Genomic DNA, 17927 nt, shown 5'->3' on the forward strand with positions numbered 1-17927 from the left:
TTTCATCAAAGATTGAACCATTTTCATTCGTGGGTAGTATCTAAAGCTTATTTTGAATTGTTTGAACGATATTTGGCTAGATTTGGTTGGTTTGGAGATTTGTTCGAAAGGCAAAGTCGTGGTTGATTGTTGAGTTGGTTGCGTAAAGAGGTAAGTGTCGTGTCTAATTTTGATTTGAGGGAATTAGGACTTTTTGGTCTATTTGTTATGTGAATTATGTGTGGGAATGGTGTATATGTGAGGTGACGAGTATATATGCGATGTCATGGGTTAAAGTATGTGGGTTGTAATATTTACTTCCATGTCTTCATTTATCCATGTTACCTCATGTTACATGCTTTAATTGATACATGTCTTACTTGTTATCTGTTATTTAGTTGTTACTTGTTTTGACTTGTTCATTTCTCATGCAACATGTTCCTACTTACATTACTTGTATATTTTCATTGTCTCATGTTTTTCTTTCTTTACTATCCTTATATAGCTTGTTGCACTTTATTATGTTATTATGTTTATGTGAGCCATTTAGCTATTAATGTATTAATGGTTTGCCAAAGTTTGGGATTACAAGGTTGTAATGACACGACCGGTCATTTTGAGCTCTAGCGCGTCGTTCGGCGGTTTGAGGCCTTGAGTAGCTTCACTTCATGTATTATGACTTGTATGTATGGTCGGAATTGAATTTTGGGAAGTTCGGAGTTGATTCGGATGGAAAATTCTCAATTCGGAAGCCTTATGTTGGAAGAGTTGACTAAGGTTTGACTTTTGAGTAAACGATCTTGGAATCGGATGGAAAATGCTCAATTTGTATGATGATTTTGGACTTGTGCGTATGTTCGGGTTGAGTATCGGGCGGTCCGGGAGCATTTCGGCACCTATTATGGGAGGTTGGCATTTTAAAAGTTTAAGAATTTCTTAAGCTTTATTTGAAGTGAATTTTAGTATTATCGATGTCCATTCGGGGTTCTGAGCCTTGGAATAGGTTTGTATTGTGATTTATGACTTATGCGTAAAGTTTGGTGTCATTCCGGAATGTTTAAGCATAATTCGAACGCGTTCGGTGAAGTTTAAAAGTTTGAATGTTAAAGAAAGGTTTCAATCGTCAATTCATAGTTTTAATGTTGTTTGACATGATTTGAGTTTTCTACTAAGTTCGTATCATGTTTTGGGATGCGTTGGTATGTTTGGATGGGGTCCCGGGGGCCTCGGGTTTGATTTAGATTGAAATAGGAGTGAGAATTTGGCCTTATGCAATTTTTAGTGGCAGCAGATCTGGTGTAACCGCACCTGTGAGGTTTTGGCCACATGTGCGGAGCCGCAGAAGCGGCCAAGGGGATCGCAGAAGCTGTTCTAGGCAATCTGGGCAGTGGCCGCTGGAGCGAGCCTATTTTCGCATCTGCGAGCTCGCAGATACGGGCAATGGAGCGCAGAAGCGAAGAGGCAAGGAGGAGTGGTTTTCCGCAGATGCGAAGGTTCAAGCACAGGTGCGCTTCCGCAGGTGCGAAGTGCATTCTGCAGAAGCGGAAAGGGGCCTTGGGATGAAGAAGCGGAGGAATTTCGCAGAAGCGGGCCTGCAGAAGCGGACCCTTGTCCGCAAAAGCGAAGTGCTGGAGATAGGGGTGTTCGCAGATGAGATGTTTGGACTGCACCTGCGGGACCGCAGGTGCAATGATCGCTGGGTAGAATGCCTTGTTAAGTACGGGGGTTTGTCTCATTTTCATCTCATTTCTTCCAAGGGAGCCGAACTTGGAGCGATTTTGGAGTGACATTTTCATCGCCAATCATGAGGTAAGTGCTTTTTACAAGTTGTGAGTTAAATATACGAATTTAGTCTTGTAAATTCATGAAATTTTGTAGAAATTGTGGAGCTTTTGAAGAAAACCTAGAATTTGATATTTTTGGATTTTTACCACGAAATTGGACATGGAATTGAGAATAAATTATATATTTGAGTTCGTAATGTTATGGGTAATGTTTATCTTCGAAAATTTTGGAATCCAGGCACGTGGGCCCGAGGGTTGACTTTATGGACTTTTCGAGCGGAGTTGGGAATCATTATAAATTGTTAAATTGTCACGCCCCGACCACAGGGAGCGCGACCGGCGCTCAACCGAGATACTCCGGTTAAGCAAGCTTGTTAGATGCCTTCTACCCAACCTTGCCCATTAACAATATAAGAACCAGTACATGTGACAGACATGAGAAGAGTCAAGTTTTCCACTACTAAAGGATATTCATTTATGATTTCTAAAATATAACAAGTTTACTGATATGATAAAAACATGTTCGCCCAAATACCAACACTTACTAGTTTAATTCCCAACATCATATACCACCCACAACCTGTCTACGGAGCCTCTAAGTACAACAGAAGAGTAGTATGGATGTGTCGGCGACAAGGCCCAGGCTATACCTCAAAATGTAACGTACAACGTCAAATGACATGAGGCCCGGAATAGAGTAGGGCTCACCAAAATCTGCTGAATAGAAAGAAACTGCTAACGAGGGTCAAAACCACATGCTGACGAATCACCTGCATCCATTGAAGATGCAGCGCCCCTGGCAAAAGGGACGTTAGTACCTATGGAATAGTACTAGTATGTAAAGCTAAATGTCCACTTTCAAAATAGAATACCATTATAAGAAAGGGAAAATCGTAGAAACAGCAAGTCACAATCAACAATATCCAAATGCCTAGTTAACACATACCAGTTTTCAAAATACGGAAAATAATATACATTTTTGGTTGGGAGATCATTAGCACCGATATACCACTGTGGGTTTAGCACGGAGTCCGATCACGCCCGATCGGCTAGGCCATCTCCCCACAGACAATGTGGTTTGATATGTAATGCGAAAAAAAGGTGTTACCAAGAGTAGTACCACCATGTGCGCAACATGGCGTCCGATCTCCACCCGATCGGCTAGGCTGCCTTCCCACATATGCTGTGTGGCTTGACTTTCTAATTCACAACTAATATCAATCTCATCCCAAATAAGGGGACTAATCACAATCCATCACCATCCACCCCTACACTGGCACGTGTAGTTTCGGGTGTGGGCCTTATGACCCACTCTTCCTCGGTTTCCTAATGATACTCCCAAAAATATTTTTTTATTTTTGCACACAAAGGTAGTATAATTACAAATGTGTTCACCTCATCATCTTTTACATTGTATAAACCTTCATTAGTATTTTCAACCACTCACAACAACAATATTTCCTTGGCTTTTTTGGCCATTCACAAAATTCATTATTCATGGCACGGCAGCCGTACTTCATATTCCACACTTTCTTTTCTTTACCTTCAAGGATCATCAACATATAGATTATTCCAGAAATCACAACTTTAAGTTATTAGCAGTGTAGACTTAAACACAATGAATTCCTTTCCAAGAAATGAAGTAAAATGGTTGTCAATCAAAGCACAGGTTAGAAGCATAAACGAGTAACACATCATTTAATTTTGAAATACTTTTCCCAAAAAGGGCGATACACAATTTCAACTCATTAATATATATAAGAGCTAAAGATATATTGGAAACACTTACAAAGCATAGCATTAGTTAAAACAACCACGTTTGGACAAAAGTATAACTCTCATTATTGGCACGGTGGCCACACTATCCATCTCCAACCCCCTTCTTTCACTTTCAAGCATCCTTATAGATTATCAACAACAAGGCATTTTAATTCAAGACTTTAGATACACATTTGAGCAACTAACCAAATTAAGGGTCTTAGACACATGTGATTTCTTACACAATTTGACATGCTAGTTTTCATTAAAATCACGCTTCAAATCATGACATATTAACATATAGCCCATGTTTAATCACCTTCTCAAATAATAACTCAACAAAGAAGAACGTTTGGAGTACTATTTGAACGCATATATCTTTTGACACAAGGCTTATTCGGAATAATCAATTTATAATGAGAAACACGGGACTTACAAGGCCATTGTAGGGTTCAATTCTAAAAGAGGAGTTTAGCCAACATACCTTGTTTGAGCTTTACTTAAGTTATACAACGTCCCAACACTTCTAGCAATAACAATTTATAAGAAGGTAGCGAAAATTGGATAATAATTAGAAGGATTCACATGGTGTAACTCTCTTAGGAATTTTGTCGAACAACTAGTATGCAAAATGGACCACAAAGCTCTACAATGGTAATCTTTTCCTCCCTTAACCAAATTCAACAAGAAACCACCCAAACTAGTTCATTAAACCCACACACTACAACCTATTGTCACATGCATGGCCTATTTCCAACCCCCATAACGTAATTAAACCCATAACAATTGCATGAAGGGTTTAGAACAAGGTCTTACGTAGATAGATGATAATCTAGTGATTGGTTTCCTTGATTCTTGAAGGTTGGTGAAAGATTGGATGATTAGAATGTTAGATTTCCTCCTTCTCTCTCTAAAATGCTCTTACCTCTCTCTAAAATCATCAGGTAATTGCCCCAAAATGAGCCCCAAAGGCTATTTATCAAAATGGGATCGGGTTATAAAAATAGAAAAATGGACCCTCCGAACTCAGGTCTGCGGTCGCAGAACTTACCACAGAACAGGTATGCGGTCTGCATAATGGACCGCGAAAGTGATGCCCAAAAATTGGGATGATCTGAACAGGTCTGCGACCGGTTTGCGGTCCGCAGACTACTTATGCGGTCGTAGAGTCGCCCAACAAAATTTCCTCGTGCAACTTTGCAATAGAAGTGCGGACCATGAAACAGGTTTGCGATCGCATAATGGACCGTGAAACAACCCTCAAAATTCAACAACTCCCTGCTTAACTTTGCGATGCTTATGCGGCCCGCAGAATGGATCTGCGGCCGCGAATCTGACTGCATAATTGGCCCTTCAGCAAAGGAATTTCCACCAACAACTCGATGCATTCTTCAACCCAAAAGATTTGTACCGCCGCGAGCTTCTACAACCCATCAAACACGTAAGCCTACTTCGACACCACGAACCCTTAAATTCCTTGGCAAAATATTTGGGGCCTTACATAAATTATATGGATTGGGGTATATTTTGATTAATTTGCGCATTTGTTTGACTAGTTTTGGATTGATAGCCACCGATTTGAGGAGTTAGAGAGACGCTGGTGCCGGATACGGAACTTCGCAGCGAGGAAAGTCTCTTGTCTAACCCTGTGAGGGTGAAGTTACTCCGTAGGTGTTGTTCTCATTGTATGCTACATGTTGTGGGAGTTGCGTACGTATGAGGTGACGAGGGTCCGTGCGTAAGCTAGAATTCCTGATTATGTCCGGGTAGACTTAGGTTCACGCCATGCTTTCATTGTACTATTTGAGTTATCCTTGCCTGTTTAATTGCTTTATTTCATGTTACGACTTGAGATTAGGCTTGCGTATAGTGATAGACTCGCTATTGTAGAGATGTGATGAGCTACTTGATTAGCCGCAGAATAATTCTACTTCCCTTACGAATTTCTCCCGCGTTGTGCGTTTTCATCAAAAAGCTTCCTTAAATTTCATAACTCAGAAGTATATTCGTGAGAGGGGTCCAGGACCCGTTAAAACTACTTATGCTACATCTTAAAAATACTGGGTACGTGTTGATTTACGTACTTATGCTACACTTCTGTACTTATTATGCTGGTATATATTTCTAGTGGTCTTTTGGGTGTAAAGGCGCGGCTATTGCAGAGACTTTACAGTGAGCTGCACCCCTTGTTACGATCTGCAACATACAGAGTCTCCATCAGAATTATTTACATTTTCCTTTCTAACTTGTATTCCAGACAGATGTTGTATTGTTATTGTACCTTCTATTAGATGCTCATGCATTTGTGACACCTGGTTTTGGGGGTTGTTCTAGAAGTTCTTTTTGGATTGTTTTACATTGGAACACTTTTACTTTATATATTAATTAAACTGTAAGTCAGTACGATTTATTTTAATGCACTGGCCTCTCTATCTAAAGAAGATTCATGATTTTAAAACTAATAAAATGAATAATTAAGTGTTGGCTTGCCTAACGGCGACGTTGGGCGCCATCACAACCTATAGTGGATTTTGGGTCGTGAAAGCTTGGTATCAGGGCGATAGTTAACTTAGGTCTCAATAGTCAAAACCAAGTCTAGTAGAGTCTTGCGGATCGATACGGAGACGTCTGTACTTATCTTCCAGAGGCTACGGGGCTCTTAGGAGCACTTCCCTTCTTTATTCCTAGTTGTGCGAATTGATTCCACGAGGCTTATGCCTTCATTTCTTTTCTACTCATTCTTATATGATGTGGAGTGCTTGCTATCAATTGGGCTAAACGAGTTGTGAAGATGCTACATATGCAGTGCGGGATGCTTTTTCCTGTGGATGCGGGCGTGTCATTATCACCGCCTTGTGGAGGAGTATTCTGTTATTTCAGCCCAGTGTTGGTATGGCCTACGGTCGAGATTTGATATCTCTGAACTTGGTAGAACTCTTGTTAATATTGTGGTGTCTTCATCCTTGATTGAACGCATTGGGCCTCGTCAGCATGTTGGTCTTCAATTGTTTGCCTCTGGGCTCGGTGTTGTGGGATGGAGCCTAAGAGGAAGTTATCCGAGATGGTTTTGTGCTGCGACTTTAGGATCGAATCGGCATTTCCAGTGTTGATGGTTCGAAGGATATAATCTCTGAAGTCGTTTCTATGCCTAGGAAATTTTGAATGTGGTGAGAAGGGCTTGATAACATATTGTTGGACCTTCAGGCGATGTTAAATGAATGAAGGGATTTTTACGGATGGCGGATCAGTGTGGACCCAGGGAGGTTAGTTGATTTCATGATGGATACGACTATAGCAATAAAGTTAGAGGAGGTTGAGATGAGGGCGCACAGGTGGGCTATCTCCTATAAGCAGGTTAGCTCTTGCGTGATTTCAATGAGGTTCCTACGAAGAGTTCTACTTTCTGCCCAACCTAGGATGAATGTACCACGAGGTGAGCTTGGATCACTTGAAGAAGATGGCACAACGGTTAGGAGGTTAGGTATACGATTGTGGCGGATAATTCGGGATGTGTTATGATTCCAACAAGAACTTGGGAGAAATTTGGTTGAGCAATGGTGCGAGATCATTGTAACTAAGGAGGAGGAGCCATTGTAACTTATGGAATTGTGTAATTGTGACTCAAAGCTAAGTAGGGGAGCCCACAGTCTATGATGATATGCCTTTGCAGTTTTTGGTTATCAGTATGTTGGTGGATTAGTTATTACTAAGGTGAGAAAACATCAGGGGTAATTTGAGAAGGGGATTTGATGGATGTGTCGTACAAGGGAAAGTATTCATCCGATTACTTCATTGGAGTGATCATATGCTAGCGGAGCACTAGTTATTTGGTTAGATAATTGAGAATGTATTAGAGTGGGCGACTCTCGATAATGGTCCTAGTGGATTTAAGATTTAAAGTGTGGTGCTTAAGGATTTTTCGGGTTCGTTATGTGGTTGATGACTGGGTTTTGTAGAAGAGTGTGAAGGCACTTTGATTATTTTATGTTATCATCGGGTCTACGGTGCAGTGTTAGAGAAGTGAGAGAAACAACTTCAGATTAGCAGAAGATCTAATCAGTGTGGTGTATTAGTTGGAGATACTATTGAGTGCATGAAGAGGGTATAAAATGGCTTATGGATGTTGAAACGACATGGTCTTGTGATTTGGGGTCACTCAGAATGAGTGTTGTTTGAGGTCTATTGTATATTTGAAGGGAGCTATTATTATTTCGATGGCAAGTCAAGAGTAAATCGGAAGAAGTTGGGTCAGTTACTGATGGGTTAAATCAGCATGGTTGTGGAAATGATAAGTTCCTTTAGTATGTTAATCTATATAGGTGATTCGTAGACAGCCACCGTAATTTGATTGATTTGGAGGTATTTGATTATGAGAGTCTGTTATGTGTAGATAGATCCCGGAAGAGTTATGGTGGTTTAGACCACAACTTGAGGTTTGTATTTTCTGTGGTTATGGGAATTCGGGTGCGTGTTGCAATTGTTCCTATGAAATGTGTTTAGTAAAAGGGTTCTAGACGATGAAGTGTTTATTCTATTGGTGGTTCAGGAGTTATGATGAAATTTTTGTACTCTCCTGTGGCGGCATGATAAGTGCAGTGAGCGATATGGCAATTGGAAGTTGAGGATCAAGGTTGCGGTTCGGTGTTGATAAAAATGTCACGAGCTCAAAGGAGCGGGGGGATTTCAGATGTTCAGAGTATGCTGGCACTATTTTCGGGCAGCCTGAGGATGGTCCGTTTTATGGTAGGAGTGTTGGGTATTAAAATGCGGATGCTTGGCCAGTATTATACATGGTCGATGGCCATTAATGTTCAAATTTCACTATCTTGTGCAGAATGTTGTGGGATTATGTCCCAAGGGAAGATCGTATAAGTGTGATGTGCCAGTCATTCGATTATCAGAGGTTTGAATCAGGTATGGAGATTTTGGTACCGCCGCCAATAGGAGAGATTATGACTAAAGGGCGCTCTATTTCTTTGGTTGTGGACTTTGGGAGTTAGTATCGGGTTTGATGGTTGCTCTTATGTGTCATGAATTGGGTCATTGTGAATCCTTGGGAGGTTAGTGGCCCAGTACGGGATGATCGGAATCGGCTTGAGGTCCACTAGTAGACTTAATGTAAATGTGTGCTCTACATCAAGTCAGGTCAGATGTGTTCATTCAACATAGCGCTACTTATGGAGGTGTTGGATGTTATTCCTGTCGTCAACTATTCTCTGTAATACTATATTATGTCATGTAGGTTGTGAGACGACTTGATTATTCGCATGTGTGTTGTGGTCCGGTGCAGCTGATCGTTATTACACGTTAGTCGTGCTTGAGTTTTTGTAGCGCGTGCCGCTATCCGTCCCCCCAAGAATCGTATTTATGCTCTAAGAGTGCTTGTGGTCGATTTTTGGGCATTCCGTAGGTATGAGCATTATGGCTCAATGGGTAGTTCCTTATTGATTGTTATGTTTGGATCGGATGGCGCGCCGCCACGGGTATGATGTTTAGATCGGGTTGCACGCTGCAATGGCATCATGTGTGGATCGGGTTGCACGTCGCAATAGTAAGATGTTGAGTACGGTTCCCTATACTTATTTCTATGTATTTTGTTTCTCATTCTCTGAGAAAGGTTAATAACATCTGTTCGGCTGTTTTATTCGTTATGCGGGCCGGGTAGTTCTTTTTCAGAGTTTGTTCTTCCTTATGTGTCATATTCAAGTTGTAGCCTATTGGCACATTGATGGCGTCATATGAGATCTTGGTCAGTGTTTGAGGTGGCTTATTGCTTGAGCAGCTTATACTGGGTGAGACGAGCTTATTGGACCTGAAATCGGTGTGATCGGATTTATGCAAGGTGTATTAAAGAGAAAGTGTCACTATTCAATTCAGAATGAGGTAACGGTTCTTGTCAAGCGAAAAAACTTTGTGAGTTATTGATTTGACAAGCGGTTATGAGTTACTGCGTATCTCTTTCATCGGTGCAATATTGTGAGGGTTGAAACCGGGCTTATATGTGTTATGAGGTATACTACTGGCATCGGGTCGGTGAATTTGAAGTTGTTGTGCTTGGAGGAGGTTGCCATGGGCAAATAAGTTATGTGGTACATTGTGTGATGTCAGCATGGGTGCATGATCATGTGTAGATTCAACGTGTAGCGATTGATACGGTGTTCGTATGTTAGAATCATGTCTTGTAGAGATATTTGGAGGTTGGAATTTGGTCCTAAGGCTTGTTGGCTAAATAAAAGGGAGGATCTTTAGTCTGGCTCGAGCTAAATGTATCCCACTGGGTTGTGGTGGCACAGGTAGGTGCACAAGGTGTTGAGCAGTGATTTTGAGGCAACCCCGGAGCAGTTCTTGGCACGTTCGAGCACGAACGTATGTTTAAGTGGGGGAGAATATAACAACCCGTTCGGTCATTTTGAGCTCTAGCTCGCTGTTCGGCAGTTTTAGGCCTTGAGTAGATTCACTTCATGTATTATGACTTGTACGTGTGGTCGGAATTGAATTTCGGGAAGTTCAGAATTGATTCGGATGAGCAATTCTCAATTCGGAAGCCTTAAGTTGGAAGAGTTGACTAAGGTTTGACTTTTGAGTAAACGATCTCGGAATCAGGATTTTAAGGTTCCAATATGTTAGTATGGTAATTTCATACTTGTATGTATGTTCAGATTGAGTATCGGGTGATCCGGGAGCATTTCGGCACCTATTATGGAAGGTTGGCATTTTGAAAGTTTAAGAATTTCTTAAGTTTGATTTGAAGTGAATGTTGGTGTTATCGATGTCTGTTCGGGGTTCCAACCCTTGAAATAAGTTCGTATTGTGATTTATGACTTTTTCATAAAGTTTGACATGAATTGAGGATTCAACTAAGTTCGTATCATGTTTTGGGATGTGTTGGTATGTTTGGATGGGGTCTCGGGGGCCTCGGGTTTGATTCGGATTGAAATCGAATTGAGAATTTTGCCTTATGCAATTTTTGGTGGTAGCAAATCTGGTAAAACCTCACCTGCGAGGTTTTGGCCGCATGTGCGAAGCATTATAAATGGCCAAGGGGATCGCAGAAGCGGTTCTGGGCAAGCTGGGCAGTGGCTGCAGGAGCGAGGCTATTTGTGAGGAGGAGTGGTTTTCCGCCGATGCGAAGGTTCAAGCGCAGGTGCGAAGTGTATTCCGCAGAAGCGGAAAGGGGCCTTGGGATGAAGAAGCACAGAAGTGGAGGAATTCTACAGAAGCGGGCCTTGTCCACAAAAGTGAAGTGTTGGAGGCAGGGGTGTTCGCAGATGCGATGTTTGGACCGCACATGCGGTCAAGTGACCGTAGGTGCGATGATCGATGGGGAGAATGCCTTGTTAAGTATGGGGGTTTGGCTCATTTTTATCACATTTCTTCCATGGGAGCCGACCTTTGAGTGATTTAGGAGCACCATTTTCATCGTCAATCATGAGGTAAGTGATTTCTACAAGTTGTGAGTTAAACATACGAATTTAGGCTTGTAAATTCATGAAATTTTGTAGAAATTGTGGAGCTTTTGAAGAAAACCTAGAATTTAATATTTCTGGATTTTTACCACGAAATTGGACATGGAATTGGGAATAAATTATATATTTAAGTTCGTAATGTTATGGGTAATGTTTATCTTCGAAAAGGTTTGGAATCTCAGCACGTGGGCCCAATGGTTGACTTTGTGGACTTTTCGAGCGGAATTGGGAATCATTATAAACTGTTAAATTATACGCATTGGGGTATATTTTGAGTGATTTGCGCATTGTTTGACTAGTTTTGGATTGATGGCCATCAGTTTGAGGTGTTATAGAGACATTGGTGCCGGTTACGGATCTTCGGAGTAAGGTAAGTCTCCTGTCTAACCCTGTGAGGGGGAATTTACCCCGTAGGTGTTGTTCTTTTTGTATGCTACATGTTGTGGGAGTTGCGCACGTATGAGGTGACGAGTGTCCGTGCATAAGCTAGAATTCCTGATTATGTCTCGGTAGACTTAGGTTCACACCATGCTTTAATTGTACTATTTGAGTTATCCTTGCCTATTTAATTCCTTTATTTCGCGTTAAGACGACTAGGCTTGCGTAGAGTGATGGACTCGCTATTGTAGAGATGTGACGAGCTACTTGATTAGGCATGGAATAATTCTGCTTCCCTTATGAATTTCTCCCGCGTTATGAGTTTTCATCGAAACGCTTCCTTAAATTTTAGAACTCACAAGTATATTCGTGAGTGGGGTCAAGGATCCGTTAAAGCTTCTTATTCTTATGGGATGGGGTCGTTCGCCTCAGCACGAATATGTACCATATTCTTAAGGGATCGGGCCGTTCGCCTCGGCAGTATCATATTTTTATGGGATCGGGCCATTCGCCTCGGCAATATCATACTCTTATGTGATCGGGTCGTTCGCCTCGGCATTTTTATAAAATACTTTTATGGGATCGAGTTGTTCGCCTCGGTAACTTCATGAAACATTCTTATGGGATCTGGTCTTTTGCCTCGGTAGAATCGTGCAAATATTTAACAAGAAGCTAGCTTATCCATGAGCTTTCCTAATTTGAGTTGTGACGACTTATCTAGTGGGGACCATTTTACATATACTCCGGTTGAGGAAGTAACCGATAATTGAGAGCTTGTATTAACTGTTCAGGGAGGATTGTACCACGTACCTATATTTGTTTATACTATTTGTTTACCATGCCTCATACTTGCTTACTTTCTTTTGTATTTGATTTATTGGATCACTAGTAAGTGTCGACGTCGACCTCTCATCACTACTTCTCTGGGGTTAGGCCAGATACTTACTGGGTATGCGTTGATTTACTACTTATGCTACACTTCTGCACTTATTGTGCAGGTATATATTTCTGGTGGTCTTTTGGGTGCAAAGGCGCGGCTATTGCGGGGACTTTATGGGTTGCACCCCTTGTTACGATCCGCAGCATACAGTGTCTCCATCAAAATTATTTACATTTTCCTGTCTAACTTGTATTCCAGACAGATGTTGTATTGTTATTGTACCTTTTATTATGTGCTTATGCACTTGTGACACCGGGTTTTGGGGGTTGTTCTAGAAGTTATTTTTGGATTGTTTTACATTGGCACACTTTTACTTTATATTTTAATTAAACTGTAAGTAACTACGCTTTTTTTAAATGCACTGGACTCTTTATCTAAATAAGATTCATGATTTTAAAACTAATAAAATAAATAATTAAGTGTTGGCTTGCCTAACGGCGATGTCGGGCGCCATCGCGGCCTATAGTGGATTTAGTGTCGTGACAGAGGTATTGGCTATTCTCCGTTTGTGCTGGTAGTTCCTTAATGTTCTGCTCGTTTCATTTCCCTTTTGTGTTGAGATTCCGTAACTAGTTGTGTAAAGTTGTTATGTTAACGAGTTTAAATTGGGAACGGGTTGCTACAGTATTGAAATAAATTGATATTGAGATCGGGTTGCACCCCGCAACAGATAATGATATGATATGATATTGGGATCGGGTTGCAAGCCGCAATAATTAATGAGTTAAATGTTGGGATCGGGTTTCATGCCGCAATATTTATTCTATTAAATGCTGGGATCGGGTTGCGCACCGCAACAGAGTTTGATATGTTGTAGTTATTTGTAGTTGTAGAGTTTATCTCGGTAATGTGATATGAGATTTGAGATCTTGTTATTCTGGGGGCCTCTGGTAGTTGACCTTCCGATTCGTTTTTATGAGTTTACTACTTTAGTTATATTTCTGCATTATGTTATTATTCGTACAGGTTTATTGTGAGTGTCTTGCCATAGCCTCGTCACTACTTCGTCAAGGTTAGGCTCGACACTTACATAGTACATGGGATTGGTTGTACTCATGCTACACTTCTACACTTCTTGTGCCAATGTTGGTATTGGTCCTAGCAGCGCGTAGCGGGGACTGCTCGGATCCGACTGCTACATGAGCCTTGAGGTAGAGCTGCTCAACGTTCACAGTCCCTGAAGTCCCCTTCTATCATGTTTTACTGTTTATCTAGTTTCAAACAGTTGTACTTCATTTCAGACCATATCTATAGTATTCTAGTTGCTCATGTATCAGTGACTCCAGATTTTTGGGACGTGTTTAGACTACGCTATGTTTGTATTTATCACATCTATTTCAAATTATTTCAGTTTCGAATTGTTAATGTGTGTACTTATCTTCTAGAGGCTATAGAGCTTTAGGAAATATCACTTCTTACTTTCTCTATCATGCGACTTTATTCTATCACTGAAGTTTGAACCATTATAATCTTTCTCTCTTGCAGATGGTGAGGACACGCACAGCATCCACAACTGGGCAGGAGCCAGAACCCCAGGTTGCAGCCACTACCAGAGGTAGGGGCCAAGGTAGGGGCCGAGGCAGAGGCAGACCTCAGCCTAGAGCACATGCAGCAACACCTATTGCAGAGCCTCAGATAGAACAAGAGGAGGAAGTCTCTATTTAGACTGTGCCATTTGGACCAGTACAGGTCCCCAAGGTTTTCATAGCCACTCTCGTACATCAGGACGCTCTAGTCCGCCTGGTTGGCCTTATGGTGATTTTGTCCCAGGCCAGAGTATTTACTATGGAGCCAGTTGTTTCTTAGGCTGGGGGAGGAGCCCAGGCTCCTGTTACTCACATTACAGAGGAGATGGCTCCCATATATCGGACTCCGGCAGTTCCAGCCATTGGAGTAGTTCAACCCATTATTGTTACACAGCCCAGGGAGAGGCCCGCTATGTCGTCAGAGGGGTTGAAGATGTTGGACAAGTTCACTAAGCTTTTTCCTATTCATTTTGGTGGTACACCTTCTAAAGACCCACAAGATTACTTGGATTGTTTTTACGAGGTATTGCGCAACATGGGTATTGTGGAGTCCAATGCAGTCGACTTTGTAGTTTTTCAGATAATCGGTTGTGCCAAGAAATGGTGGCAGGACTATGTTCGAGGCAGACCAGCAGGTTCAACTCCACTTACTTGGGATCAATTTTGAAAGCTATTCTAAGAGAAGTTCATCCCTTTTACTCTGAGAGAGGACTACCATAACCAGTTTGACCATCTATAGTAGGGTGCCATGACTGTTACCCAGTACGAGACCGAATTTGTGGACCTATCTCGCCGTGCAGCTATCTTGATCCCTACTGAGAGGGAGAGGGTGAGGAGATTCATATATAGCCTTACTTTCGGTATCAGTCTACAGATGGCCAAAGAGACTAAGGATGATATTTCCTTTACTCGGGATGTAGAGATTGCTAGACGGATCGATAGGGTTCGTGGTCAAGGTAGAGAGGCGGCATCTGAGAAGAGGCCTCGTCATTTTGGTGGTTTCAGTGGTGCCTTATCTAGAGGCAAGTGTTCATTTGGTAGAGGCCGTCCTTACAGGTTGATACAGTCAGCGCTTCAGGCAGCACACAATGCTTTGGTCAGTCGTGGTTCTCATGGGTCTCATCCTGAGCAGTCAGTATTCAACACACATTCAGCTCATATTAGTAAACCACTGCTATAGAGTTACTACGGTGGTCATTCGGGTCATCAGGGATCATCTCAGACTCAGCAGTTAGGCCAGTCGTGGGGTTGCTCTAACTGCGGCGATGTAGGATATCAGGAGGTACTATCCTAGATTGAGGAGCAGTAGACAAAAGCAGGGTACTTGTGCCATGATGCCAGCATCAGTTGCTCCACCACCTGATGACGTCCAAATCCACTACTAAAATAGTAAGCGGACACGGTCACATGCAATATAATATACCCAACTATGAGTCGAGGTCGAGTCTCTCAGAGAATAATATATATATATGCGATTAGGCAAGTAAGATAAATGTCACTTATTATGCTAAGTCAAACACTAATAGGTGTTATTGAGAAAATATTATAACTAAATGCGAAAATATAAAATAACCTAGAAAGCAAGTAAAATGATTAATAGCTACAAGCATGGATACATGGGGAATTACACTCAAGTAATGATTTGTAACAACCCGACCGGTCATTTTGAGCATTTGCATTCCGTTCATCTATTTGAAGTCTTGAGCAGCATCGTATGATGTATTATGACTTATGAGAATCGTCGGTTTTGGTTTTCAGGTTATTCGGAATTTATTTGGAAGAATGAATTTCATGATTGAAACTTTAAAGTTGGAAGAGTTGACCAAGTTTGACTTTTTAGTATTTAACCTCGGATTGGAGTTTTGATGGTTCTGTTATGTCCGTATGGTGATTTTGGACTCGGGCGTATGCCCGGATTTGCATTTGGAAATTTCTAGAAGGTTTCGGCGCTAATTGGCGATGGTTGGAAATTTGAAGGTTTAGAAAGTTCATAAGTTTGACCGAGAGTTGACTTTGAGGATATCGGATTCGGATTGTGGTTTCGGGAATTGTAATAGCTTTGTTATGTCATTTGGGACTTGTGTGCAAAATTTGAGTTCATTCCGGGTTGATTTGATATGTTTCGGCACACGTTTTGTAAGTTGAAAGTTCAAAGTTCATTTATGTTTGAATTAAGGTGCGATTCATCGTTTTGATATTGTTATGTGTTATTTGAGGTCTCGAATAGGTCCATATTATGTTATTGGACTTGTTGGTATATTCGGACGGGGTCCCGAGTGGCTCGGATGAGTTTCGGATGAGGTTCGGATCATTTTTCCTCTTGTTGCATGGCTGGTTTCTGCTGAAAACTGGTGCACCAAATGGTCTATGCGATCGTGAAGCAGGTGATGCGATCGCGTAGAGGAAAGATTTGAGCTGGGCAGTTTCTTAATTGCAGTCACGATTTGACGGCTGCGATCGCATAGCTTGGTGTGGATATTGTACATGTTCGCACAATGGAGCCCGCGTTCGCATAGTGATGAGACTGGGCAGCTGAGAGCTGGAGAATCCTTCAAAATGATCGCGTTCGCGGAGCTTTGATGTATGTGGTCATTGCGTTCGCATGGCGAGTATCACGAACGCGTAGTGCATTTTTTCTGGCAATGGCTTTTCTTCTTCGCGATCGCGAAGGTTTATACACAATCGCATAGAGTATTTCTGGGGAAGTGTATTTTTCTTCTTCTCGTTCGTGATGGTATTTCCGTGATCGTGATTTGTTAATTCTTCCAGTGATTATAAGAACTCTATTTTCGGGGGTTTTGGCCATTTTAATATATTTGGAGCTATGAAGCTCGGATTGAAGTGATTTTTTAGGCGGTTTTTACCATAAGGATTGGGGTAAGTGTTCTCTATTTCGTGAATCTATCTTCGTTTTCAGTAATTGGATTATGAATTTTATAGAGAAAATTGGGGGGTTTTGTCTAATGTTTCATAGAGTGAATTTTTGAGTTTTAAACATCGATTCGGAGTCGGATTTGAGTGAAACTAGCATGGTTGGACTCATAATTGAATGGGTTGTTGGATTTTATAAGTTTTGTCGGGTTTCGAGGTGCGGGCGTAGATTATACTTTTTGGTTGACTTTGGAGTTTTGATTAAAGATTCGACCTTTATCATTTGGAATTGTTTCCTTAGGCTTTATATTATGTTCTAGATTTTGGCTAGTCTCGAGCCGTTCGGAGGTCGGTACATGAGGGATGGTATTTTTAGAGCATCATTTGGCTTGCTCAGTATTGGATTTGGCATGTTCGAGGTAAGTAACACTTCTAAACTTGGTACTAAGGGTATGAACCCCTGAATATACGTGTTATGTGTTGGCGTTGAGGTGACGCACATGCTAGGTGACGGGCGTATGGGCGTGCACCGTGTGAATTATGACTCGATTGATTCTGTGGTACTGTGTAGTGACCTAATCTTGTTTCTGTTCATGAAATCTCTACGTGCTAGAATAATTGAGCTGTGATCCATGCTTAAAACCATGTCTAGGCTATATGTTTATTCTGTTGGGACCCACTGAGGTCATATATGTTGTTGAGTTGTTTGCTTAAATTTCAGTTACATACTCAGTAATACTCATTCATTTGCATATCATATCTCAGTCTCTGTTGCTATTTATTAACACATCATATCATCAGTTTTTGGCTGATTTTCATGACATTGTGAGCCCGAGAGACTAGAGAGATTGATGACTGAGTTGGGGCCTGAGGGCCGGATTGTGAGTGATATTGATGGGATCGGGTTGCACGCCGCAGCAAGTGTTATTGATTCATGATGGGATCGGGTTGTATGCCGCAGCAGGCTTTATTGATTCAAGCCATGATTGGATTATTATAGCGCTTGGGCTGGATCTGCTCCTGCGGAGTCTGCACACCCACAATGAGCGCAGTTGCTATTGATATTGTGTTGGATCTGCCCTGTACAGTGCTGAGTGACTGAGTGTGTTAAGTGATTGAGCGTGGTGATTGGTAGTGTGAGACAGTGAGATTGAGTACTTTGAGAGTGTGAGTATATGATTTCATCACTGTGGTGCATTGCATTGACATGTATACTAAACACAAG

Source organism: Nicotiana tomentosiformis, chromosome 11 (assembly GCF_000390325.3).
Source record: "Nicotiana tomentosiformis chromosome 11, ASM39032v3, whole genome shotgun sequence".
Classification (NCBI taxonomy): domain Eukaryota; kingdom Viridiplantae; phylum Streptophyta; class Magnoliopsida; order Solanales; family Solanaceae; genus Nicotiana; species Nicotiana tomentosiformis.